Below are 25,861 nucleotides of genomic sequence, written 5' to 3' on the forward strand. Positions count from 1 at the left end.
GAAGGCCATCTGCAAGTCTGTGATGGATGAGCTGAGGCGCACTGGCAAGTCCCCCACAGACATGGCAAACCAGGTGAACGAGCTCATGCACCTCAAGTATGAGCGAGCTCACCTGGCGTACCTGCACGCCATCGAGAGTGTCCAGGATGCTGAGGCTGGGGTGTATGGGCAGAAGACCATGGGGCAGTTCCTGAGGAAGGAGAACACACCACAGGCTTTCAGGTCATACGAGGATCCAGATGGCTGGTGTGGGGTCTCTGTGTCGGCCCACTACCTGACTGACTGCCTGCTGGACGAGTTCAGACGCCAGGAGCCGGCCATGTCCAAACTCCTCCAGGGAACTTTTGGACAGGTCTTCAGATCTGACCACACCAGGAAAGTGGCGCGGAAGGTAACGCTGGCGTCCGGCGTTATGTCCAGTTACGCCGTCATGAATGAGAACTGGCTCATTGCTTCCTGGGTGATGGTTCAGTCTGAGGCTGAGAAGTCCTTGGAGTCGATGTACCAGGGACTGCAGAAGAGGTACATCGACGCCGGAGTGGAAAAGGCAGGCTACCACTGGATGGACAGGTGAGAACAGCCATGTTGTCTTTTCACTGATATACAATTAACAAAAATTGTTTCTTTCATTAATCTAAATTGCACTCCGTCTTGCTTTCTTTGGTGTGTAGGGATTGCTGTGCTCCGTTTAGGATCCCAGACTCTGCTCCTGGGGAACATCTCCACTGGGACGCCTGGAAGACCACCCCCTCCGTTGTTGCTGAGGCCACCTCTGGACCGCTGGCAAACTCATGTGCATCACGCTCATGTTACAACAACAACATCGTTGTGAAGCTGGACTTGTTCCACTGCATGAGACGTTTTACACGTGAGTGCACCTCTGAGCATCACCCTCTGTTCAGCACTTTCTGCCAGCTCCTCTCAGCTGCCTTCTCTGTGGTGGACCAGGATGACCTGAAGAAGCTCCGGGCTGCTTATGAGTTCTGCGGCATCCAACCACCCAACCCCACCAAGCAGCACATCCGCGAGCACTGCAGGACCAAAGTGCCCCAGCCCATGGAGCTGCTGGACAGAGTGGAGAAAGTGCTGCAACATTTCCACGTGGCAACGGACCCCAACAACGTCCCCCTCTTCAAGGCATCCATGCTGAAGATGTGGCGCATCCAGCGCGTCCACGTTCTCCGTGGTTGCCTGAGTGACCCTGAGCTCAAAGAGGGCATCATGTACAGGTACGGCGGCACCCTGCAGCTCAACCACGTACCTGGGGAAGGTGCAGCAGTCCCCCTCTGGATCCCAGTCAGAGGTACATCACAGCAGGAGGGGTTCCACTGCCACCAGGCTCACTGGGTCACCGGGACCCAAGTCTCCCCTGAGCTGTTCCAGGCCCAGGGCATGACAGGGGTGGCGCGCTGGAACTACCAGCGGCTGGTGGACCTGAAGCAGCCAGGTGTCGTCCTCCCTGCTGTCTTCGACCCAGCGCTGATTGCCGAGCTGAACTCTGCCTCCCAGAGTGCGACAGGCCAGCAGAAGTACCCTGCTCTCTGCCTCTCTGACAGGGACACTGGAGAGAAGTTCGGCCTCGAGTACAGAGAGCCAGGCTGTCGACCGGTGCCTCTGGACTGGGACAAACACCGGACACAGAAAAGAGACAGAACTGTTTCTCCTCCACCTCTGTCCCCTGTGCCGACACCCTCTCCTGCCAAAGGCCAAGCCCCAGACACAGCACCCTCCTCCAGCCAGACACTGTCCTCTGGCCTGACATTTCCTGCGCCTGTTGGCCCTGTCCTCTCTGCTGGCGTGCTGCTGAAGCACGAAATGCCAGCAGAAGATAAGGATCATCCAGCAGCACAGGGTAAGTTGACATAATTCTTTGTGTATAAAAGTTTGGGTTATGTTTTAATGTAATAACATGATTAACTGAGGATGTCCTATTGCTTTATTATGTTCCAGAAATGTCACAGGCCCTGCCACTGCCGCTGAGGTCATCGCCAGGGAGTGCACGCACCGGTCCCATCAAGACAGGTGGGCGTGTGTTTGTGCTGGACCACACACGCTGGACTCCACCGATGAGGGCTGCCATCGATGGCTTGCTGCAGAAGCATCGTGGGGAGGAGGACATGCTGCGGCGTGTGGATCAGGAGTACGCAGACATGGTCCATCAGTCTGCCTCTGATCCCAACAGCTTGCTGCACCCCACCACCAGGCTGCACATATCGCGGTATGTGAAGCACCTGGCAAAACTGCTGAACACCAGCTCCTCCCTGAACACGAGCCAGGAGAAACTCCTGCAGACTCAGCAGCTGTGGCACGCTCTGTCGGAGGGGAGTGAGACTGCCAGTGTGCCAGTGGTCACTCTGAAGCCAGCTGTTGTGAATCCACCTGCTCTCTCCACACCTCTGTCTCAAGTCTCTATTGAGAAGATTGTGGAGAGCATCATGGAGAAGCAACAGAGGCAGCAGCAGCAGCAGCAGCAGCAACAACAGCAGCAGGAGCAGAAGAAGAGGCAGACAAAGACCTGTCTCGCCTGCGGACAGCCGAAGTCCCGTTATGAGGGTGACGGGTCATCGGTGCACTTCTTTTTCCAGCAGGGGCCTATCCGCTACTTCTACTGCTCCAAGAAAGTGCACCAGATCTACGCTGCCGATGGACTCTCGGACTCCAGAATGCCCTTTGAAGAGTTCCAGGGGACAGAATTCTTCCAAAGGGAGGTGGAAGCTGCCAGAAAACGGGCTGAGGAGAGGGCAGACAAGAAGAGGAAAAGGCCGGAGTCTGAAAAAGGAGGCCGCCTCTGCAGATTCTGCCACTTGGGGGTGAAACAGGGACCAAACAGCCCCCACATCCACACCTGCTTCCCTGGAGTGGCAGGGAAGTACATTTACTGCCCCTCCAAGGTGTTCTCTCTCTACAAGGAGAAGGGCATGGCCAAGGAGATGACCTGGGGGGAGTTTCAGGCCTCTCCTTTCTATGAGGCAGAGAAGCAGAGATGGGTGGAGGACAGAAAGAAGTAATGTATATGTTGTAAATATGTATGTAAATGTTGTACATAGTTTGTGATGTTGAATAGAGAGAACCACGTTATTGTTTTGTATGTTTACATGTTCTCTCTATGTACTGTATAATACTGTACATATACTGTATATAGTAGATGTAAATATAATCATTTGTAAATATCTATCTATCTACTGTATCATAATGTACATATATATATAGTAGATGTAAATATAATAATTTGTAAATATCTATCTATCTATCTATCTACTGTATCATACTGTACATATATATAGTAGATGTAAATATAATAATTTGTAAATATCTATCTATCTATCTATCTACTATATCTACAGTATTGCACATATTGTTCTTTTGGCTGCTACTTCGTATGCCAAAACAACAACAAAGTGTGTAAGTGAACTTACAGTAAAACAGTGCACAAAGTTTGAAATATTTTGTCATACACATGTATATAGTTGTCTTGACCTTTAATATTCCACGTTTCATCTTTATGTACATCTGTTGCAGTCCAAAATCATATTCTTGTTTTCCAGTATTCTTTCATGTTGATACATTGTAAATATTAAAACTGTCAATATGATCAACATGTTAATTGTTCTGCCTAATTACTTTATTTTTTTCATACCTCAATATCTCAGTAAAAAAATGTAATTCTGTAGTCTAAAATACTTAGAAAAGAAAAGTAGGACTCTCACAACTACTACTATTACCACTACCGTCAGTATGTTTTGAAAAGTCCATGGTATTAGTACCAGAGGTCAACCCTGTATTAGACCCACTGCAGTTTGCATACAGGTAAGGATGGAGTAAAGATCCACCAGTGACATGTTCTGCTGGAAGTGGCATCATTTAGGTCTTTTGAAAGTCATGGGAAGACCAAAATTAAATTCTGTAATTTATTTTTCCTGAAATTGAATGATATTGTAGCTATGTCAGGGTCGGTCACTCTTAAAACTCATTCCTGTTACCTAAATTATCTCTAGACAGTGTTTGTTGATATCAAAAGTAAAATATTCAGTTAAATCCTAAGAATGTGCTCTGTGTGCTCAAGCTATTAGTATAGATGCTATTTGGCTAGATTTCACACAATTTCTGATTTTATGCTAAAAACTCATTGCTGTTACTCATTCTTCAAAAATGCAATGATAAAAGCAGCAATAAATTAAATAAAGTAGCCTGAGATTGACCAGTACTCATTTTGAATGAGTAAATGGATATTTAAAAATTCTATACTGAAATGGAATGAAAAATTAAGTTTAATTTTTAAGAGTTACAATGAGCAAATGGCACTCTTTTGGCGGAATGACCCAAATAATGGTGCATTTCCAAATCTAATCAAACATTTCTCAAGTGTTTTCAAAGCTTTACAGTAATTTAGAATGAAATTTGATGAAGCTCCACTCGGGATTCGAACACGGGTCTGTGTGGAGTTTGAAAAAAAGAAAAAAGCTCCCCTGTTTCTCCGTTACGGGAATTCACAGCTGGCCTCCGCGTGGCAGGCGAGAATTCTACCACTGAACCACCAATGCTTACGTGGCCCTCATTCCTACCACTTTGACGCCCCGGCGCACAGACACCCCATGAACTGGCCACAACCGCTTGAATAGCAAAACCCACTCAGAGGAATAATAGGAAATCAAGATGGTCTGACGAAAGCCTGCTCCGGACGTGGGGAAATCCACCAGCGTCCAGTGAGCCTGATAGATTTTCAGTAGCACAAAACAAAGAGATACTCCCCGTCGGGGAATCGAACCCCGGTCTTCCGCGTGACAGGCGGAGATACTGTCCACTATACTAACGAGGACTGACGAGGCTCAACTAAAGCTATGGGCTGAGACCGGACATACTGGGCAATCCCTGTGGAAACTAGCGGTTGGGATAGGCGATCTCACTGCTGGTCCGTCCTTCCAGCCACATCAGCCATGTCCATGGACCACTGGTGCAGGTTTCAAATGTACCGCTTTGCGGTCTCTACTTTGAAGGGCAAGTACAAGTACTAGTCATTGGGCGCTTGGGCTCTGTACTCAAGTGACCTGAATTTTGTAAAGGACGGCTGACTAAAGGATTTAATGGTTACAGTGCTTCAAATGTCTGAGTTTTCGCATCTGCAAATCCACACTGACTGTGGCAGACATCGACTGGACTTCATCCAGCCTTCCAACGATGCTAACTGTAAACCGACACCATCAAGCTTGCTGTGCGCAAGCAGGGGCCTGACTTCACCTTGTTTTGCAAATCCACAGAAGTAGAAGCTTGTTTCCGCCCAGTTTCGAACTGGGGACCTTTCGCGTGTTAGGCGAACGTGATAACCACTACACTACGGAAACTGTACTGCTGGGATGCTCCTGCGTTTGACGCGGGGAAACCCACCAGCGTAGACTGAGCCTGACAAACCTTGGCCGTGCTCTGTTAGCAGTAAACAATGATTTTCTCCGGAATCGTCAGACTGAATCAGGCATTTATTTGGCCAAGCGTACCAGCTTTTTCACCTTGGCACGCTGACTGTCGCCGACATGGAGCAATTTTGAGTCATCTCTTTGTGGGCTGTCAACTGGAGGATTCCCAGTAACTGCCCGATGACTCTCTTCTAAAAACATGGAGATGGAGCCTTGTTTCCGCCCGGTTTCGAACCGGGGACCTTTCGCGTGTGAGGCGAACGTGATAACCACTACACTACGGAAACTGCCTTCCGACGGAAAGCCTGCTCCGGACGTGGGGAAATCCACCAGCGCCCAGTGAGCCTGATAGATTTTCAGTAGCACAAAACAAAGAGCCAGAGCCAGCCATTAGGGACACAGTGCAAACCGTGAGACAAAAGGTACACAATGCCCCGTGTGAGGCTCGAACTCACGACCTTCAGATTATGAGACTGACGCGCTGCCTACTGCGCCAACGAGGCCCAAATGGCAGAATGGGAGGATGAGTAAAATCAGGAGGAACTCTCAATGTGACCCACACGCAAAACACAGGCCGCTCCTCAGTCAAGAGTGGGGCAGCCGCAGCTCTGGACATAAGCCCCACCTAGCTTGTGTTACTGGAGGGCTGTCACGTCACGGGCCACTGACGGTGAACGGCAGAGTGAGGATTTTTGTCCAGAGCCAGGGCAAACTAATCACTCAGTATCAAGCTGTGACTAAAGCTTCTTTTGGTCTGAGCACAGTTTGCAAGAGCCAGGAATCGAACTCAGGCCTTGGGCGCGGCAGGCGAGAACTCTACCACTGATACACCAGCGCTTACTGCCTCAGCTCTTTTCTTGGCAATCCAACAAGGGTCCTCTGAACGGGGCCAATCTACTCTGGCTGTGTGACGGTAGCTGGCTACCAAATCACTAAGTACCAAGCTGTGACTATGGCTTCTTTTGTTCACTGCCGCAGAACAGGCCAAACATCGGAAAGATAATTTGCTATCAAAAAGCAGGATGATCCGGTAAGAAAAACACAACAACAAAAACTTGCCCTTACCTTGGAAAGGATGTTGCTCTTCTTTCTTCTGGGAAGTCTTGCAGGCTCCGAGGTACGCCTCCCAGGCATTTAAACGTGGATGTGATACCAAAGCCAGAGACGGGATGGAGAAATCAGGCAGGCAGAGAGAGTGGAAAGAAGGGCAGGCGCACTTTTGTCCGTCCCGTGTGCAAATACAAATGTGACGGAACCACGCATGTTAAGTGCTTAAACATAGCCTTTACATCTGGTTGGACCATGCGGTCGATCAGCAGACGACAGCTTCGGCCCAGCGGTTCCATGGTGTAATGGTTAGCACTCTGGACTCTGAATCCAGCGATCCGAGTTCAAATCTCGGTGGGACCTGACTGTTTGGAAGCCGCCCGTTACGAAGGCTGCCTCTTCTCTGCCGTTGCAATTCAGCCCCCTTTCGCCAGCACCTGGAAATTACCCTTTGACACCCCCTGCTTTTCTTCATGTTAAATGTAAGTCTAACGTTGCTTTGTGCCTTGTGACTGATTTGCAGGTGATGTCATTCACTGCCTTGGCTCACACGTGACGGGCTCAGGACCGTTTCCTCAGTCAGGATGGCCGAGCGGTCTAAGGCGCTGCGTTCAGGTCGCAGTCTCCCCTGGAGGCGTGGGTTCGAATCCCACTTCTGACAGCCTGTGCTTTTCCCACATCTTGATCCCTGTGAGTCGCCATGCTGTGCAATTTCCAGGTGTTTGCAGCGGCCAGGAATCGAACCCCGACCTCCCGCGCGGCAGGCCAGAACCACTAAGGTGCTGCGTTCAGGTCGCAGTCTACCCTGGAGGAGTGGGTTCGAATCCCACTTCTGACAGCCTGTGGTTTTCCCACATCTTGATCCCTGTGAGGTGCTGTGCTTTTCATGTGCGTGGGTGGCGGTACACGTTGTTGAGGTTTTAGGCAACCAGAAGCAAGGAAAAAGACAATCATTTTGCTGCTCTTTGTTGCATCACCACTGTGTCGTTGTCAATAAACGACCAAACGCCCAAAAAGATATTGTGCGATCGACCACTACGATGACATGGTATTGTGGAGTGGGTTGAGCTGTTGGGGATTCAAACCCAGGCAAAGGAAAAGGCTCTTTGCATTGGCCGGGAATCGAACCCGGGCCTCCCGCGTGGCAGGCGAGAATTCTACCACTGAACCACCAATGCTTACGTGGCCCTCATTCCTACCACTTTGACGCCCCGGCGCACAGACACCCCATGAACTGGCCACAACCGCTTGAATAGCAAAACCCACTCAGAGGAATAATAGGAAATCAAGATGGTCTGACGAAAGCCTGCTCCGGACGTGGGGAAATCCACCAGCGTCCAGTGAGCCTGATAGATTTTCAGTAGCACAAAACAAAGAGATACTCCCCGTCGGGGAATCGAACCCCGGTCTTCCGCGTGACAGGCGGAGATACTGTCCACTATACTGACGAGGACTGATGAGGCTCAACTAAAGCTATGGGCTGAGACCGGACATACTGGGCAATCCCTGTGGAAACTAGCGGTTGGGATAGGCGATCTCACTGCTGGTCCGTCCTCCCAGCCACATCAGCCATGTCCATGGACCACTGGTGCAGGTTTCAAATGTACCGCTTTGCGGTCTCTACTTTGAAGGGCAAGTACAAGTACTAGTCATTGGGCGCTTGGGCTCTGTACTCAAGTGACCTGAATTTTGTAAAGGACGGCTGACTAAAGGATTTAATGGTTACAGTGCTTCAAATGTCTGAGTTTTCGCATCTGCAAATCCACACTGACTGTGGCAGACATCGACTGGACTTCATCCAGCCTTCCAACAATGCTAACTGTAAACCGACACCATCAAGCTTGCTGTGCGCAAGCAGGGGCCTGACTTCACCTTGTTTTGCAAATCCACAGAAGTAGAAGCTTGTTTCCGCCCAGTTTCGAACTGGGGACCTTTCGCGTGTTAGGCGAACGTGATAACCACTACACTACGGAAACTGTACTGCTGGGATGCTCCTGCGTTTGACGCGGGGAAACCCACCAGCGTAGACTGAGCCTGACAAACCTTGGCCGTGCTCTGTTAGCAGTAAACAATGATTTTCTCCGGAATCGTCAGACTGAATCAGGCATTTATTTGGCCAAGCGTACCAGCTTTTTCACCTTGGCACGCTGACTGTCGCCGACATGGAGCAATTTTGAGTCATCTCTTTGTGGGCTGTCAACTGGAGGATTCCCAGTAACTGCCCGATGACTCTCTTCTAAAAACATGGAGATGGAGCCTTGTTTCCGCCCGGTTTCGAACCGGGGACCTTTCGCGCCAGGGCCGCATATAGTAGTCCTTAACTTCCTTAACTTTCTCCATGCATTCTCTATGGTAGTTCTTATCACTACGGATGTAATATATTTTTGGCCACAAGCGGGGTTTTGGGGGCGCTGTTTCCCCCTTTAGCGTATGAGTTGGGACACTGACTTCTTCAGGTGACAGACAGCGGTAACAGTAAGGAGGAGGAAAAAGTGTAAAGAAAAAGACGTGAAATACAAGGATTTTTCCAGTTTTTCAGGATTTTTGATAAATCTATCGTCGAACCTTTCAAAAGTAAGTAGGGTTTCATTCTTGAAAGCAGTAAATTAAGTTTTCTAAGTCTTATGTAAGAAAACTGTTGTTATAATTGTCGTTTTAAGGTTCGTTACGTGATAATGTTTACAGTAGTTTACAGTTCACCGAAGCCTACGGTCGCTCCTAATGCTGTACGTTATATTAGCGTCAGTCATCATTTTAACATAATGTCACATCTGTCAAGTGAGTTGTCTCTTGTTGACACTGATCCTAAATCAGGTTTCTGTCACTTTTTCACCGTGTTTTTGTCTGTCAGACTGAGGCCCGTCGAGCAGCCATTATCTAAGTCAATTCATCCATTCACTTCCACAGTCACGCACTCATTCATTTAGTCACAGTAATATTGATCATATGGAGCTGAAAATGTAACTTACATTTTGAATGGGTAAATACTACAGTATATCTATTTTATAACCTTCAGAGGTTAAATGCTATGACAGAACGAATAGTTATTATTAATAGGGATTACAGTGATACATTTCTATACATATTTCTATGCATATATACAGTACATGTACATGATAGATAGATAGATAGATAGATAGATAGATAGATAGATAGATAGATAGATAGATAGATAGATAGATAGATAGATAGATAGATAGATAGATAGATATTACAAATAATAATGTTAATGTTAACATGAATAACTAATGTATCAATACGATAACATTTTTAGCTATTCTACAATATGTATTGTGTTTGCTGTGCACAGGAGATAATGAAGAAGACGCTTAGCTTCTTCCCTGGAAAGATGTTGGTCTCATTCAGAAAGGGTCCATCAGGCCATCTGCGTCAGGACCCCTCTGATGAGGCCATGAAGTTGAAAAGAAATCCTGCGCTTCAGGACAAGTCTCCTGCACAGAGTCCTGACCTTGTGAGGACAAATGCTATCACTGAGGTCTTTCAGCGGGGAGGGGATGTCTCCGACCGACTGGAGGTGATGGGGGAGTATGTGCTCCAGTTCGGAAAGTATAAGGGGAAATCATTCAGGTGGCTCCTTGAGAATGATGTCGGCTATACCATCTACCTCATAAAAAAGGTAGAAGAGGAGGAGAAAGAGGGGACCTTCAATCCCCAGGGACATGGCAAGGACAGTCTGCTGTCATTTCTGGACTACGCCAGGAGCTTCAAGGAAATCGAAGACCTCTGGCAGTATCTGTTGTCCAGGAAGCCTGCCCCACCGGTGGCAACAGAGGGTGACACACCTGTAGGCTTTGGAGTTAGGGCCAAAGATACCTGGAGGCAGATCTGGGAGAGCAGGGCTGATGGTTATGCTGCCTTCATCTCACGATTGAAGTGCGTCAAAAACAGCAAGATGTACAACCTACAGCAGTACATCCTCAAGCAGCAGAAGGCAGAGTCTGGTCCACCACCCCCAGCCTGCGCAGCCCCCAGTGCATCAGCTGCCTCCACACCGGATTCTCCAAGTCAGTTAACAGCCATATGCAAATACTGATTTTACAGCAACATTAAATGTCTCTAACACATTATTGTTTAATCTAGTGATGGATGAGGATGAGGAGCTGGAGCAAGCGATGCTAAATCTATCTCCATCAAAGTTTGAGACTGAAACAAGTAGGTGGATCTAGTATAATTACCTGAACCCTGTAACAAGTTTGTCATGTACATGATAAAATTTAACAAGTCACCTGTGCTTTCAGGGCCACCAGCAGCAGCAGCAGCAGCAGCCCGCAGAGCCACGGTGGTGTCTTCACCAACAGGTTTCACTTCATCACTGTGGATTCTGTTCTGAGTTCAACTGCCATTATTGTTCTCCGTCTCCTCCGTCTATTTCGGCCATGTTCTGGCGTGTTCTGATGATTGTGTTATTTTGTTCTCCCACTAACATAAGGAATTTACATGTCGTCGATGATGGTAAGTGTTCTCTTTTTTTTTGCATGCTTTCTTTAGGCCAGTGGTTCTCAAACTGGGGGCGTGGATGACCGTCAGTAATATGGAGTGGGGAGTGACGCTGAATGAACATGATTTATGCAGGAAAACAAATGAACAAAAGTCTGCTGACCATTATCTGTCCTATGTTGTTAATGATTGCTAAAATGTGAACGGGGCATGCCAGAAAAAAGTTTGAGAACCACTGCTCTCAGCTGTCATTCAAGGATTTTGCATGTGAAATACTTAAGTGGTTAACATGCTACATCTTTGACTGACAGGTTATATTCTTACAGTATATTGATATTGTCTCTGTGCTTTACTTGTTGTTAAATTCTCAAAAGCATTGTTTATTCATTTTCAAATAATGAGCGATTCACAAATTGATAAAAACTTTCAGCCTGTACTAATAGTTATCTACTGTACAGAGACAACAGGTAAAGACATATTGTGAAGCATAAACAAACCTCAATGTGTGAGGAAATGACACACACTGTTCTTACAGCTCGCAGGACGAAGCAAACAGCACCAGCTGCCGTTTACAGCCCTGCAGAGCCTGATGACCCCTCTGTGACTGTTGCTTCTGTTAGGCCTAAAGGTTAATATTTCTGTGTTTTTCTTTATTCCGTCTTATTTTTGAACCATCCTGCATTTTAACAGTAAAATTCATGAGAATTTTATATTGTCTTTTGATCTCAAAGCCAAAGTGAAGGCCCCAGTCCCAGTCCCTCCTCAGCTGCTCGCTATCGCCCCACAACTTGGAATAGGAGAGCCCGAGCTGAACGTGTTGAGACAAAGTATGACATTTAAAATTAAGTTCTCTTATACTTCCACTGTATCTCACATAAATATTACTTCAGTTTTAAATATTACTTCAGTTTTGACTGTGTTCTACTGTATACAATGCTCATGTGTTTAGTAATGCCATGTAAAGATTCTATCTGGTATCTGTTAAAGTTTTTCTCATCTTTTGTTGCACCGTGTTTTTCAAAGCCCACAGAGAACCAGCCGCCTCCCCCAGTTTGTCCTCAGTGTCTGTGATCACGGCAGCTCCGTCTCTGCCTGAAGGTAAATGTTTAAGGTTCTTAAATTTTATCAGAATTAATATCTCAAGCTCATGTTCATTTTTTAATGTTTATATCTCACTTGCCCTTGCTGTTCGTATCTCACCATCCTAGATTCATCATCACATCCAGAAGCACAGGAAGACATAGGTATGAATTGCTGTGACACTGTTTTCACCATAGCAGCCATTTGCAAAGAGCTCTTTACTTTTTTTCTGGTTGTGTATACTGCATACTGTAGTGCTTTGTGTGTTTTACAGCTCGCTCACATCCAGCGCCTCCTGTCAGGCAGCCAGCAGCTTCCATCCCCAGCTATGATCAGGATGTTGCTCGGTGGAACTGCTCCCATCAGCAGAAAATATGGATGAAGACTGAGATGGAGGGTTTGGGTCTGTGGCCAGGGTCACGTCCAGTACGTCACCTCATGAACATGCTGTCCCTGTGGCGTCATCCACCTCAGCCTGAGCTCGTTGACTCCATCGCTGACCTCCCCTCACCCAAGTACTTTCAGCTTCATCCATTTTTCATATGGAAGCCGGAGCATACCATCATGGAGAGAATGAGGAGCAACTATGTCCTGCCTTGCCTTCATGGTTGTCCCAACCCCCAGGTAGCTTCTTCAGGCGTGGGAAGGCCAAGAGTGATCATTGGCACCAGTGGTCAGTATTATATCTTGGCCTCACGTCTCACCTGCAAGGCATGCAAGAGGTACTGGCATGCTGACAAGCCCCAGTGGCTGGAGAAGCTACCAAGCAGGTTCACAAACATCGTGCCAGCCCTCCTGACACACAAGAAAGCCATCTGCAAATCAGTGATGGATGAGCTGAGGCGCAGTGGCAGATCACCGGAGGACATGTCCAAGCAGCTGACAGAAGCACTCCACCTAAAATATGAGAGAGCTCACCTGGCCTACCTGGAGAGTGTGCAGAACGTCAGGGATGCAGAGGCAGGTGTCTACGGCCAGAGAACCATCACGGGGCTCCTCAGACAGACAGACACTCCTGCTCCATTTGGTGGCTATGCCGATGCTGACGGCTGGTGTGGAGTGTCTGTTTCTGCACACTATTTAGTCAGCTGCCTGGTCCATGAGTACCAGAGGCAGCAGCACCTCCTCACTCTGCTGCTACAGGGGACCTTTGGACAGGCACTGCGGTCCGATCACACTCGCAAAGTGGCAAGGAAGGTGGTTCTCTCATCCGGCACCATGTCCTCCTACGCTGTGATGAATGAGAACTGGATGATCCTGAGCTGGGTGATGCTGCAGTCAGAGAGCGACCGGGCGCTTTACCCTATGTACGAGGGTCTGGCTCATCGGTACACTTTGGCTGGTGTGGAGAAGGCGAGCTACCAGTGGGTGGACAGGTATGAAGCTAGTCTTTGTTTTACATAACATAGTTTATTACATTTTCTTTGTGTAATCTGACAAATAGAAGACAAACAGCAAATTATTTTACTGTAAATACAATAAGACTAATTTAGCAAATGTATGTATTAAATAAGGTAATCTTCAGCTCTAATGACATTACTTTTTAATATTTTAGGGACTGCTGTGCTGCCTTCAAGGTGCTGGATCCTGGGGTTCAGGAGCACCTGATATGGGACAGCTGGAAGACCACAGAGGCTCTTGTTACAGAGGCCACTTCTGGAAACCTGGCTAACAGCGGCGCATCCAGGACCAAGTTTAACAGAGACATTATCATCAAGTTAGACTTGTTTCATTGTATGCGGCGTTTAACCAGGGAGTGTGTCTCAGAACACCATCCTCTGTTCAGCTCTTTCTGCCAGTTCCTCTCTGCAGCGTTCGTTGTTGTGGACCAGAGCGACCTCCAGAAGCTCAAGGACACCTACACCTTCTGTGGAATCTTGCCTGCCAATCCCACCAAGCAGCACATCCGAGAGCACTGTCGGACAAAGGTGCCACAACCCAGAGAACTGCTGCAGAGGGTTGAAGATGTCCTCCAACACTTCCACCTGGCTAAGGATGCCAATGATGTGCTGCTCTTCAAGCCCTCCATGTTGAAGGTGTGGAGAATTCAGCGCATCCACATCCTGAGAGGCTGCCTGAGTGACCCTGAGGTGGAAGAGGGAATCCTGTACAGGTATGGTGGCACTTTGCAGCTCAACTACACCAAGGGCGAGGGGGCTGCTGTACCTGTTTGGATCCCTGTGAGAGGCACGTCTCAGCAGGAGGGTTTCCACTTTCACCAAGCCCAGTGGGTAACCGGCAACAGGGTGTCCAGTGAGCTCTTCCAGGCCCAGGCCATGACTGGAGTGGTGCGCTGGAACTTCCAGAGGCTGGTGGACCTTAAGCGGCCAGATGTGGCTCTTCCAGCTGTGTTTGACCCCCTGTTAATCGCTCAACTGAACACATCCTCTGTGAGAGTGACAGGACAGGCAAAATACCCAGTTTTGCAAGTAGCGAACAGGGACACAGGGGAACGGTTTGGACTGGAGTATGTGGAGCCAGGCTGTCGTCCTGTTGTTTTGAACTGGGATAAGGACAAGACACAGCCCAGCTCCTCAGCTGCTGAAGCCATGGAGCAGGAGCACCATCCTGCCCAAGATCAACCTGGTCCCTGCCCTGCTGCTGTAGTGGGCACAGACCCTCAGGTAATCCAGGTGAATCACTCACTCTCAGTAACTGACTGACTGACCGATCTACTGACTTAATCACTATATTTGATGCTATATCTTAGGAGACCAGGGGCACTGTCCAGGATGATCCGGTTGTGGCAGCACCTATCCTGTCTTCCCCGCAGTGTGCTGAAGCAGTCCAACAGTTTCAGCTGCCCTTGATTCCAGCATCTCCAACGGCTAAAGCAGAGCCCCTTCTGGATGCAGGTAATTTAAAGCCTACACCTTCCTTCATACAGACCTCATAACTAAAAGCAGGCTTTGACACTGGTTTGAATTAATATCATGAAAAACATGGTAATGTATTGTCCATTGACTATAATTATTGAGCTAATGTGTGCAAAATATAAAACCTATAATAGTCAAAGTCAAAGTCAAAATCATTTATTGGTCTCCCGAAGGAGAAATTTCTCTCGGACAGAGAGCAGTGCTGCGTCACAACAAAGACAAAAACAGTACAGGGGAGAAGCAGCAGAGAAGTACTAAAAACATACAATAAAATCATTAAAGTGCAATATGCCTCAGAAAAGTACTAGTGGCAGATGTGTGGACACGCAAACATACATACATATCATCACACAAACTGCTCATTCATAAAGTTAATGGACAGAGGGATGAACGAATTTTGAGGCGATTATGCCTGCAAACAACACGCAAACATTCATACATATCATCACACGAGCTGCTCATTCATAAATTTAATGGACAGAGGGATGAACGAGTTTTTGAGGCGATTGTGCCTGCACAAAGGGACTCGGTATCTTCTAATAAACAAACAGTATAATAAACATGTTTTTTTTTTTTTTTTTTTTTTCAGACATCACAGATGCTACACCACTGCCTGTGTCCTCTTCTCCTCGGGCCACCCGCACTGGACCCATTAAGGCAGGAGGTCTTATTCAAGTCCTGGACCACAGCCGGTGGACACCACCCATGAAAGCCGCCATCGACGAGCTCCTCATCAGGCACCATGGCACCAAAGACCTCCTAAAGCGGGTGGATGCAGACTATGCTGCCATGGTACACAGAGCCTGCACAGATCCTAACAGCCTCCTCCATCCTACCACATGCCAACATATCTCCAGATATGTAAAACATCTGGCAAAACTGAAAAACACAAACTCCTCTCTCAACACAAGTCCGGAGAAGGTTCTGGAAACCCAGCAGCTGTGGCAGAGTTTGACCACGGGCAGCCAGACGGTCAGTGTGCCTGTCACAACTCTGGATCCAGCAACTTTCAACCCTCCATCTGTGGCTTCCCCCATGGAGGAGTCAATGAGTCGGGCCACAGTGGAGAACATAGTAAAAGAGATCCTGGACCAACAACAACAACAACAACAGCAGCAGCAGCAGCAGCAGCAGCAGCAGAAAAAGACTAGGAACTGTTTAGCCTGTGGTCAGCCAAAATCACGCTACCAAGGTGATGGCTCCTCAGTCCATTTCTTTTATCAGACTGCTGGAGTGAAGTACTTTTATTGCTCCACCAAGGTCTTCAAGACTTATGCAGGAGAAGGCCTTCAAAATCCCAGGATGCCTTTTGAGGAGTTCGCTGCATCTCCGTTTTTTGAGCGGGAGCTGGAGGGTGCCAGACAGAGGGGAGCAGAGTGGAAGAAGGTGGCGGATGAGAGGGCAAAGAGGAAGTCGGCAGAGCAGCAGCCAAAAGGTCGTCTGTGCAGGTTCTGTCACCTGCCATTAAAGCAGGGCCCTGACAGCCCTCATATTCACACTTCTTTCCCCAGTGTGCCTGGGAAGTACATCTACTGCCCTGCAAAGGTGTTCTCCCTGTACAAAGAGCAGGGCATGGTCAAGGAGATGACCTGGCTGGAGTTTCAGCAGACACCTTTTTATGAGGCTGAAAAGGCAAGATGGGTTGCAGAGAAGAGGAAGTGATTGTCGGTGAACCTACTGTCCCAAACCCACCATCCAATCACTGATAAAGGCAGCCACAAGGACACACTCGTTTTATATTGTACATATTATGTTAATCAATACACAATTTCCTGTATATTCTGTATATTGCATATACTGTTCCTTTGTTTTTTAAATAATCTTTTTGTACATATTTCGTCTGTTCGTATATTTATAATTCAGTTGTGTTTTTCAATTAAAAATCTTGACAACATTACTGTGCCTGTCTTTACTTGATTAGATTAGTAATAGTGATAGAAATATAAATGATCAAATAGTTATGTATTCATACATTCATAAGGTCAACTGTACGCTTATACATCACTACAATAAAACATTGTTGTACCTTATTATAGGCCCATCATAAGTAACACTGTAACATAATATTATAAGAAATAGTATCTTATTGGCATAACTAAGAGCGCCAGCTGGTTTATTGATTATTAGTTTTGATATGAAGCACATTTTGTTATTTTTTGCATGGAATTTGCTACAGAAACAAAGATAAAGGTTTATTATTATTATTATTAGGTTCAGTTCAACCTTTGCCAATAGCAGCATGTAACAGTAGAATTATCTAACATTTGATAATACATATTATAGTCTTATTATGTTAATGAGACCATAATAATCATAAAGGATTAACTGTTTACCCATAATCTGATTACATTTCACTTTAAATGTCTTAATGTAATGGTTTGTATAATAAACACACACTGTATAGAAGTACTGTTAGGTGAAATTCAGGAGGTTGAGCTTGGGTCAGGTAGGATTCGAACCCGTGACCTCTGGAGCTTTGCTCCTCATCGTGGGATCGTCTTCTACGCCTATCCGCGGCTGGCCTTCGCGTGTGAGGCGAACGTGATAACCACTACACTACGGAAACTGCCTTCCGACGGAAAGCCTGCTCCGGACGTGGGGAAATCCACCAGCGCCCAGTGAGCCTGATAGATTTTCAGTAGCACAAAACAAAGAGCCAGAGCCAGCCATTAGGGACACAGTGCAAACCGTGAGACAAAGGGTACACAATGCCACATGTGAGGCTCGAACTCACGACCTTCAGATTATGAGACTGACGCGCTGCCTACTGCGCCAACGAGGCCCAAATGGCAGAATGGGAGGATGAGTAAAATCAGGAGGAACTCTCAATGTGACCCACACGCAAAACACAGGCCGCTCCTCAGTCAAGAGTGGGGCAGCCGCAGCTCTGGACATAAGCCCCACCTAGCTTGTGTTACTGGAGGGCTGTCACGTCACGGGCCACTGACGGTGAACGGCAGAGTGAGGATTTTTGTCCAGAGCCAGGGCAAACTAATCACTCAGTATCAAGCTGTGACTAAAGCTTCTTTTGGTCTGAGCACAGTTTGCAAGAGCCAGGAATCGAACTCAGGCCTTGGGCGCGGCAGGCGAGAACTCTACCACTGATACACCAGCGCTTACTGCCTCAGCTCTTTTCTTGGCAATCCAACAAGGGTCCTCTGAACGGGGCCAATCTACTCTGGCTGTGTGACGGTAGCTGGCTACCAAATCACTAAGTACCAAGCTGTGACTATGGCTTCTTTTGTTCACTGCCGCAGAACAGGCCAAACATCGGAAAGATAATTTGCTATCAAAAAGCAGGATGATCCGGTAAGAAAAACACAACAACAAAAACTTGCCCTTACCTTGGAAAGGATGTTGCTCTTCTTTCTTCTGGGAAGTCTTGCAGGCTCCGAGGTACGCCTCCCAGGCATTTAAACGTGGATGTGATACCAAAGCCAGAGACGGGATGGAGAAATCAGGCAGGCAGAGAGAGTGGAAAGAAGGGCAGGCGCACTTTTGTCCGTCCCGTGTGCAAATACAAATGTGACGGAACCACGCATGTTAAGTGCTTAAACATAGCCTTTACATCTGGTTGGACCATGCGGTCGATCAGCAGACGACAGCTTCGGCCCAGCGGTTCCATGGTGTAATGGTTAGCACTCTGGACTCTGGATCCAGCGATCCGAGTTCAAATCTCGGTGGGACCTGACTGTTTGGAAGCCGCCCGTTACGAAGGCTGCCTCTTCTCTGCCGTTGCAATTCAGCCCCCTTTCGCCAGCACCTGGAAATTACCCTTTGACACCCCCTGCTTTTCTTCATGTTAAATGTAAGTCTAACGTTGCTTTGTGCCTTGTGACTGATTTGCAGGTGATGTCATTCACTGCCTTGGCTCACACGTGACGGGCTCAGGACCGTTTCCTCAGTCAGGATGGCCGAGCGGTCTAAGGCGCTGCGTTCAGGTTGCAGTCTCCCCTGGAGGCGTGGGTTCGAATCCCACTTCTGACAGCCTGTGCTTTTCCCACATCTTGATCCCTGTGAGTCGCCATGCTGTGCAATTTCCAGGTGTTTGCAGCGGCCAGGAATCGAACCCCGACCTCCCGCGCGGCAGGCCAGAACCACTAAGGTGCTGCGTTCAGGTCGCAGTCTACCCTGGAGGAGTGGGTTCGAATCCCACTTCTGACAGCCTGTGGTTTTCCCACATCTTGATCCCTGTGAGGTGCTGTGCTTTTCATGTGCGTGGGTGGCGGTACACGTTGTTGAGGTTTTAGGCAACCAGAAGCAAGGAAAAAGACAATCATTTTGCTGCTCTTTGTTGCATCACCACTGTGTCGTTGTCAATAAACGACCAAACGCCCAAAAAGATATTGTGCGATCGACCACTACGATGACATGGTATTGTGGAGTGGGTTGAGCTGTTGGGGATTCAAACCCAGGCAAAGGAAAAGGCTATTTGCATTGGCCGGGAATCGAACCCGGGCCTCCCGCGTGGCAGGCGAGAATTCTACCACTGAACCACCAATGCTTACGTGGCCCTCATTCCTACCACTTTGACGCCCCGGCGCACAGACACCCCATGAACTGGCCACAACCGCTTGAATAGCAAAACCCACTCAGAGGAATAATAGGAAATCAAGATGGTCTGACGAAAGCCTGCTCCGGACGTGGGGAAATCCACCAGCGTCCAGTGAGCCTGATAGATTTTCAGTAGCACAAAACAAAGAGATACTCCCCGTCGGGGAATCGAACCCCGGTCTTCCGCGTGACAGGCGGAGATACTGTCCACTATACTAACGAGGACTGATGAGGCTCAACTAAAGCTATGGGCTGAGACCGGACATACTGGGCAATCCCTGTGGAAACTAGCGGTTGGGATAGGCGATCTCACTGCTGGTCCGTCCTCCCAGCCACATCAGCCATGTCCATGGACCACTGGTGCAGGTTTCAAATGTACCGCTTTGCGGTCTCTACTTTGAAGGGCAAGTACAAGTACTAGTCATTGGGCGCTTGGGCTCTGTACTCAAGTGACCTGAATTTTGTAAAGGACGGCTGACTAAAGGATTTAATGGTTACAGTGCTTCAAATGTCTGAGTTTTCGCATCTGCAAATCCACACTGACTGTGGCAGACATCGACTGGACTTCATCCAGCCTTCCAACGATGCTAACTGTAAACCGACACCATCAAGCTTGCTGTGCGCAAGCAGGGGCCTGACTTCACCTTGTTTTGCAAATCCACAGAAGTAGAAGCTTGTTTCCGCCCAGTTTCGAACTGGGGACCTTTCGCGTGTTAGGCGAACGTGATAACCACTACACTACGGAAACTGTACTGCTGGGATGCTCCTGCGTTTGACGCGGGGAAACCCACCAGCGTAGACTGAGCCTGACAAACCTTGGCCGTGCTCTGTTAGCAGTAAACAATGATTTTCTCCGGAATCGTCAGACTGAATCAGGCATTTATTTGGCCAAGCGTACCAGCTTTTTCACCTTGGCACGCTGACTGTCGCCGACATGGAGCAATTTTGAGTCATCTCTTTGTGGGCTGTCAACTGGAGGATTCCCAGTAACTGCCCGATGACTCTCTTCTAAAAACATGGAGATGGAGCCTTGTTTCCGCCCGGTTTCGAACCGGGGACCTTTCGCGTGTGAGGCGAACGTGATAACCACTACACTACGGAAACTGCCTTCCGACGGAAAGCCTGCTCCGGACGTGGCGAAATCCACCAGCGCCCAGTGAGCCTGATAGATTTTCAGTAGCACAAAACAAAGAGCCAGAGCCAGCCATTAGGGACACAGTGCAAACCGTGAGACAAAAGGTACACAATGCCCCGTGTGAGGCTCGAACTCACGACCTTCAGATTATGAGACTGACGCGCTGCCTACTGCGCCAACGAGGCCCAAATGGCAGAATGGGAGGATGAGTAAAATCAGGAGGAACTCTCAATGTGACCCACACGCAAAACACAGGCCGCTCCTCAGTCAAGAGTGGGGCAGCCGCAGCTCTGGACATAAGCCCCACCTAGCTTGTGTTACTGGAGGGCTGTCACGTCACGGGCCACTGACGGTGAACGGCAGAGTGAGGATTTTTGTCCAGAGCCAGGGCAAACTAATCACTCAGTATCAAGCTGTGACTAAAGCTTCTTTTGGTCTGAGCACAGTTTGCAAGAGCCAGGAATCGAACTCAGGCCTTGGGCGCGGCAGGCGAGAACTCTACCACTGATACACCAGCGCTTACTGCCTCAGCTCTTTTCTTGGCAATCCAACAAGGGTCCTCTGAACGGGGCCAATCTACTCTGGCTGTGTGACGGTAGCTGGCTACCAAATCACTAAGTACCAAGCTGTGACTATGGCTTCTTTTGTTCACTGCCGCAGAACAGGCCAAACATCGGAAAGATAATTTGCTATCAAAAAGCAGGATGATCCGGTAAGAAAAACACAACAACAAAAACTTGCCCTTACCTTGGAAAGGATGTTGCTCTTCTTTCTTCTGGGAAGTCTTGCAGGCTCCGAGGTACGCCTCCCAGGCATTTAAACGTGGATGTGATACCAAAGCCAGAGACGGGATGGAGAAATCAGGCAGGCAGAGAGAGTGGAAAGAAGGGCAGGCGCACTTTTGTCCGTCCCGTGTGCAAATACAAATGTGACGGAACCACGCATGTTAAGTGCTTAAACATAGCCTTTACATCTGGTTGGACCATGCGGTCGATCAGCAGACAACAGCTTCGGCCCAGCGGTTCCATGGTGTAATGGTTAGCACTCTGGACTCTGAATCCAGCGATCCGAGTTCAAATCTCGGTGGGACCTGACTGTTTGGAAGCCGCCCGTTACGAAGGCTGCCTCTTCTCTGCCGTTGCAATTCAGCCCCCTTTCGCCAGCACCTGGAAATTACCCTTTGACACCCCCTGCTTTTCTTCATGTTAAATGTAAGTCTAACGTTGCTTTGTGCCTTGTGACTGATTTGCAGGTGATGTCATTCACTGCCTTGGCTCACACGTGACGGGCTCAGGACCGTTTCCTCAGTCAGGATGGCCGAGCGGTCTAAGGCGCTGCGTTCAGGTCGCAGTCTCCCCTGGAGGCGTGGGTTCGAATCCCACTTCTGACAGCCTGTGCTTTTCCCACATCTTGATCCCTGTGAGTCGCCATGCTGTGCAATTTCCAGGTGTTTGCAGCGGCCAGGAATCGAACCCCGACCTCCCGCGCGGCAGGCCAGAACCACTAAGGTGCTGCGTTCAGGTCGCAGTCTACCCTGGAGGAGTGGGTTCGAATCCCACTTCTGACAGCCTGTGGTTTTCCCACATCTTGATCCCTGTGAGGTGCTGTGCTTTTCATGTGCGTGGGTGGCGGTACACGTTGTTGAGGTTTTAGGCAACCAGAAGCAAGGAAAAAGACAATCATTTTGCTGCTCTTTGTTGCATCACCACTGTGTCGTTGTCAATAAACGACCAAACGCCCAAAAAGATATTGTGCGATCGACCACTACGATGACATGGTATTGTGGAGTGGGTTGAGCTGTTGGGGATTCAAACCCAGGCAAAGGAAAAGGCTCTTTGCATTGGCCGGGAATCGAACCCGGGCCTCCCGCGTGGCAGGCGAGAATTCTACCACTGAACCACCAATGCTTACGTGGCCCTCATTCCTACCACTTTGACGCCCCGGCGCACAGACACCCCATGAACTGGCCACAACCGCTTGAATAGCAAAACCCACTCAGAGGAATAATAGGAAATCAAGATGGTCTGACGAAAGCCTGCTCCGGACGTGGGGAAATCCACCAGCGTCCAGTGAGCCTGATAGATTTTCAGTAGCACAAAACAAAGAGATACTCCCCGTCGGGGAATCGTCTTCCGCGTGACAGGCGGAGATACTGTCCACTATACTAACGAGGACTGACGAGGCTCAACTAAAGCTATGGGCTGAGACCGGACATACTGGGCAATCCCTGTGGAAACTAGCGGTTGGGATAGGCGATCTCACTGCTGGTCCGTCCTCCCAGCCACATCAGCCATGTCCATGGACCACTGGTGCAGGTTTCAAATGTACCGCTTTGCGGTCTCTACTTTGAAGGGCAAGTACAAGTACTAGTCATTGGGCGCTTGGGCTCTGTACTCAAGTGACCTGAATTTTGTAAAGGACGGCTGACTAAAGGATTTAATGGTTACAGTGCTTCAAATGTCTGAGTTTTCGCATCTGCAAATCCACACTGACTGTGGCAGACATCGACTGGACTTCATCCAGCCTTCCAACAATGCTAACTGTAAACCGACACCATCAAGCTTGCTGTGCGCAAGCAGGGGCCTGACTTCACCTTGTTTTGCAAATCCACAGAAGTAGAAGCTTGTTTCCGCCCAGTTTCGAACTGGGGACCTTTCGCGTGTTAGGCGAACGTGATAACCACTACACTACGGAAACTGTACTGCTGGGATGCTCCTGCGTTTGACGCGGGGAAACCCACCAGCGTAGACTGAGCCTGACAAACCTTGGCCGTGCTCTGTTAGCAGTAAACAATGATTTTCTCCGGAATCGTCAGACTGAATCAGGCATTTATTTGGCCAAGCGTACCAGCTTTTTCACCTTGGCACGCTGACTGTCGCCGACATGGAGCAATTTTGAGTCATCTCTTTGTGGGCTGTCAACTGGAGGATTCCCAGTAACTGCCCGATGACTCTCTTCTAAAAACATGGAGATGGAGCCTTGTTTCCGCCCGGTTTCGAACCGGGGACCTTTCGCGTGTGAGGCGAACGTGATAACCACTACACTACGGAAACTGCCTTCCGACGGAAAGCCTGCTCCGGACGTGGCGAAATCCACCAGCGCCCAGTGAGCCTGATAGATTTTCAGTAGCACAAAACAAAGAGCCAGAGCCAGCCATTAGGGACACAGTGCAAACCGTGAGACAAAAGGTACACAATGCCCCGTGTGAGGCTCGAACTCACGACCTTCAGATTATGAGACTGACGCGCTGCCTACTGCGCCAACGAGGCCCAAATGGCAGAATGGGAGGATGAGTAAAATCAGGAGGAACTCTCAATGTGACCCACACGCAAAACACAGGCCGCTCCTCAGTCAAGAGTGGGGCAGCCGCAGCTCTGGACATAAGCCCCACCTAGCTTGTGTTACTGGAGGGCTGTCACGTCACGGGCCACTGACGGTGAACGGCAGAGTGAGGATTTTTGTCCAGAGCCAGGGCAAACTAATCACTCAGTATCAAGCTGTGACTAAAGCTTCTTTTGGTCTGAGCACAGTTTGCAAGAGCCAGGAATCGAACTCAGGCCTTGGGCGCGGCAGGCGAGAACTCTACCACTGATACACCAGCGCTTACTGCCTCAGCTCTTTTCTTGGCAATCCAACAAGGGTCCTCTGAACGGGGCCAATCTACTCTGGCTGTGTGACGGTAGCTGGCTACCAAATCACTAAGTACCAAGCTGTGACTATGGCTTCTTTTGTTCACTGCCGCAGAACAGGCCAAACATCGGAAAGATAATTTGCTATCAAAAAGCAGGATGATCCGGTAAGAAAAACACAACAACAAAAACTTGCCCTTACCTTGGAAAGGATGTTGCTCTTCTTTCTTCTGGGAAGTCTTGCAGGCTCCGAGGTACGCCTCCCAGGCATTTAAACGTGGATGTGATACCAAAGCCAGAGACGGGATGGAGAAATCAGGCAGGCAGAGAGAGTGGAAAGAAGGGCAGGCGCACTTTTGTCCGTCCCGTGTGCAAATACAAATGTGACGGAACCACGCATGTTAAGTGCTTAAACATAGCCTTTACATCTGGTTGGACCATGCGGTCGATCAGCAGACGACAGCTTCGGCCCAGCGGTTCCATGGTGTAATGGTTAGCACTCTGGACTCTGAATCCAGCGATCCGAGTTCAAATCTCGGTGGGACCTGACTGTTTGGAAGCCGCCCGTTACGAAGGCTGCCTCTTCTCTGCCGTTGCAATTCAGCCCCCTTTCGCCAGCACCTGGAAATTACCCTTTGACACCCCCTGCTTTTCTTCATGTTAAATGTAAGTCTAACGTTGCTTTGTGCCTTGTGACTGATTTGCAGGTGATGTCATTCACTGCCTTGGCTCACACGTGACGGGCTCAGGACCGTTTCCTCAGTCAGGATGGCCGAGCGGTCTAAGGCGCTGCGTTCAGGTCGCAGTCTCCCCTGGAGGCGTGGGTTCGAATCCCACTTCTGACAGCCTGTGCTTTTCCCACATCTTGATCCCTGTGAGTCGCCATGCTGTGCAATTTCCAGGTGTTTGCAGCGGCCAGGAATCGAACCCCGACCTCCCGCGCGGCAGGCCAGAACCACTAAGGTGCTGCGTTCAGGTCGCAGTCTACCCTGGAGGAGTGGGTTCGAATCCCACTTCTGACAGCCTGTGGTTTTCCCACATCTTGATCCCTGTGAGGTGCTGTGCTTTTCATGTGCGTGGGTGGCGGTACACGTTGTTGAGGTTTTAGGCAACCAGAAGCAAGGAAAAAGACAATCATTTTGCTGCTCTTTGTTGCATCACCACTGTGTCGTTGTCAATAAACGACCAAACGCCCAAAAAGATATTGTGCGATCGACCACTACGATGACATGGTATTGTGGAGTGGGTTGAGCTGTTGGGGATTCAAACCCAGGCAAAGGAAAAGGCTCTTTGCATTGGCCAGGAATCGAACCCGGGCCTCCCGCGTGGCAGGCGAGAATTCTACCACTGAACCACCAATGCTTACGTGGCCCTCATTCCTACCACTTTGACGCCCCGGCGCACAGACACCCCATGAACTGGCCACAACCGCTTGAATAGCAAAACCCACTCAGAGGAATAATAGGAAATCAAGATGGTCTGACGAAAGCCTGCTCCGGACGTGGGGAAATCCACCAGCGTCCAGTGAGCCTGATAGATTTTCAGTAGCACAAAACAAAGAGATACTCCCCGTCGGGGAATCGTCTTCCGCGTGACAGGCGGAGATACTGTCCACTATACTAACGAGGACTGACGAGGCTCAACTAAAGCTATGGGCTGAGACCGGACATACTG

The sequence above is a fragment of the Trachurus trachurus genome (assembly GCF_905171665.1).
Source record: "Trachurus trachurus genome assembly, chromosome: 11".
In the NCBI taxonomy this organism is placed as follows: domain Eukaryota; kingdom Metazoa; phylum Chordata; class Actinopteri; order Carangiformes; family Carangidae; genus Trachurus; species Trachurus trachurus.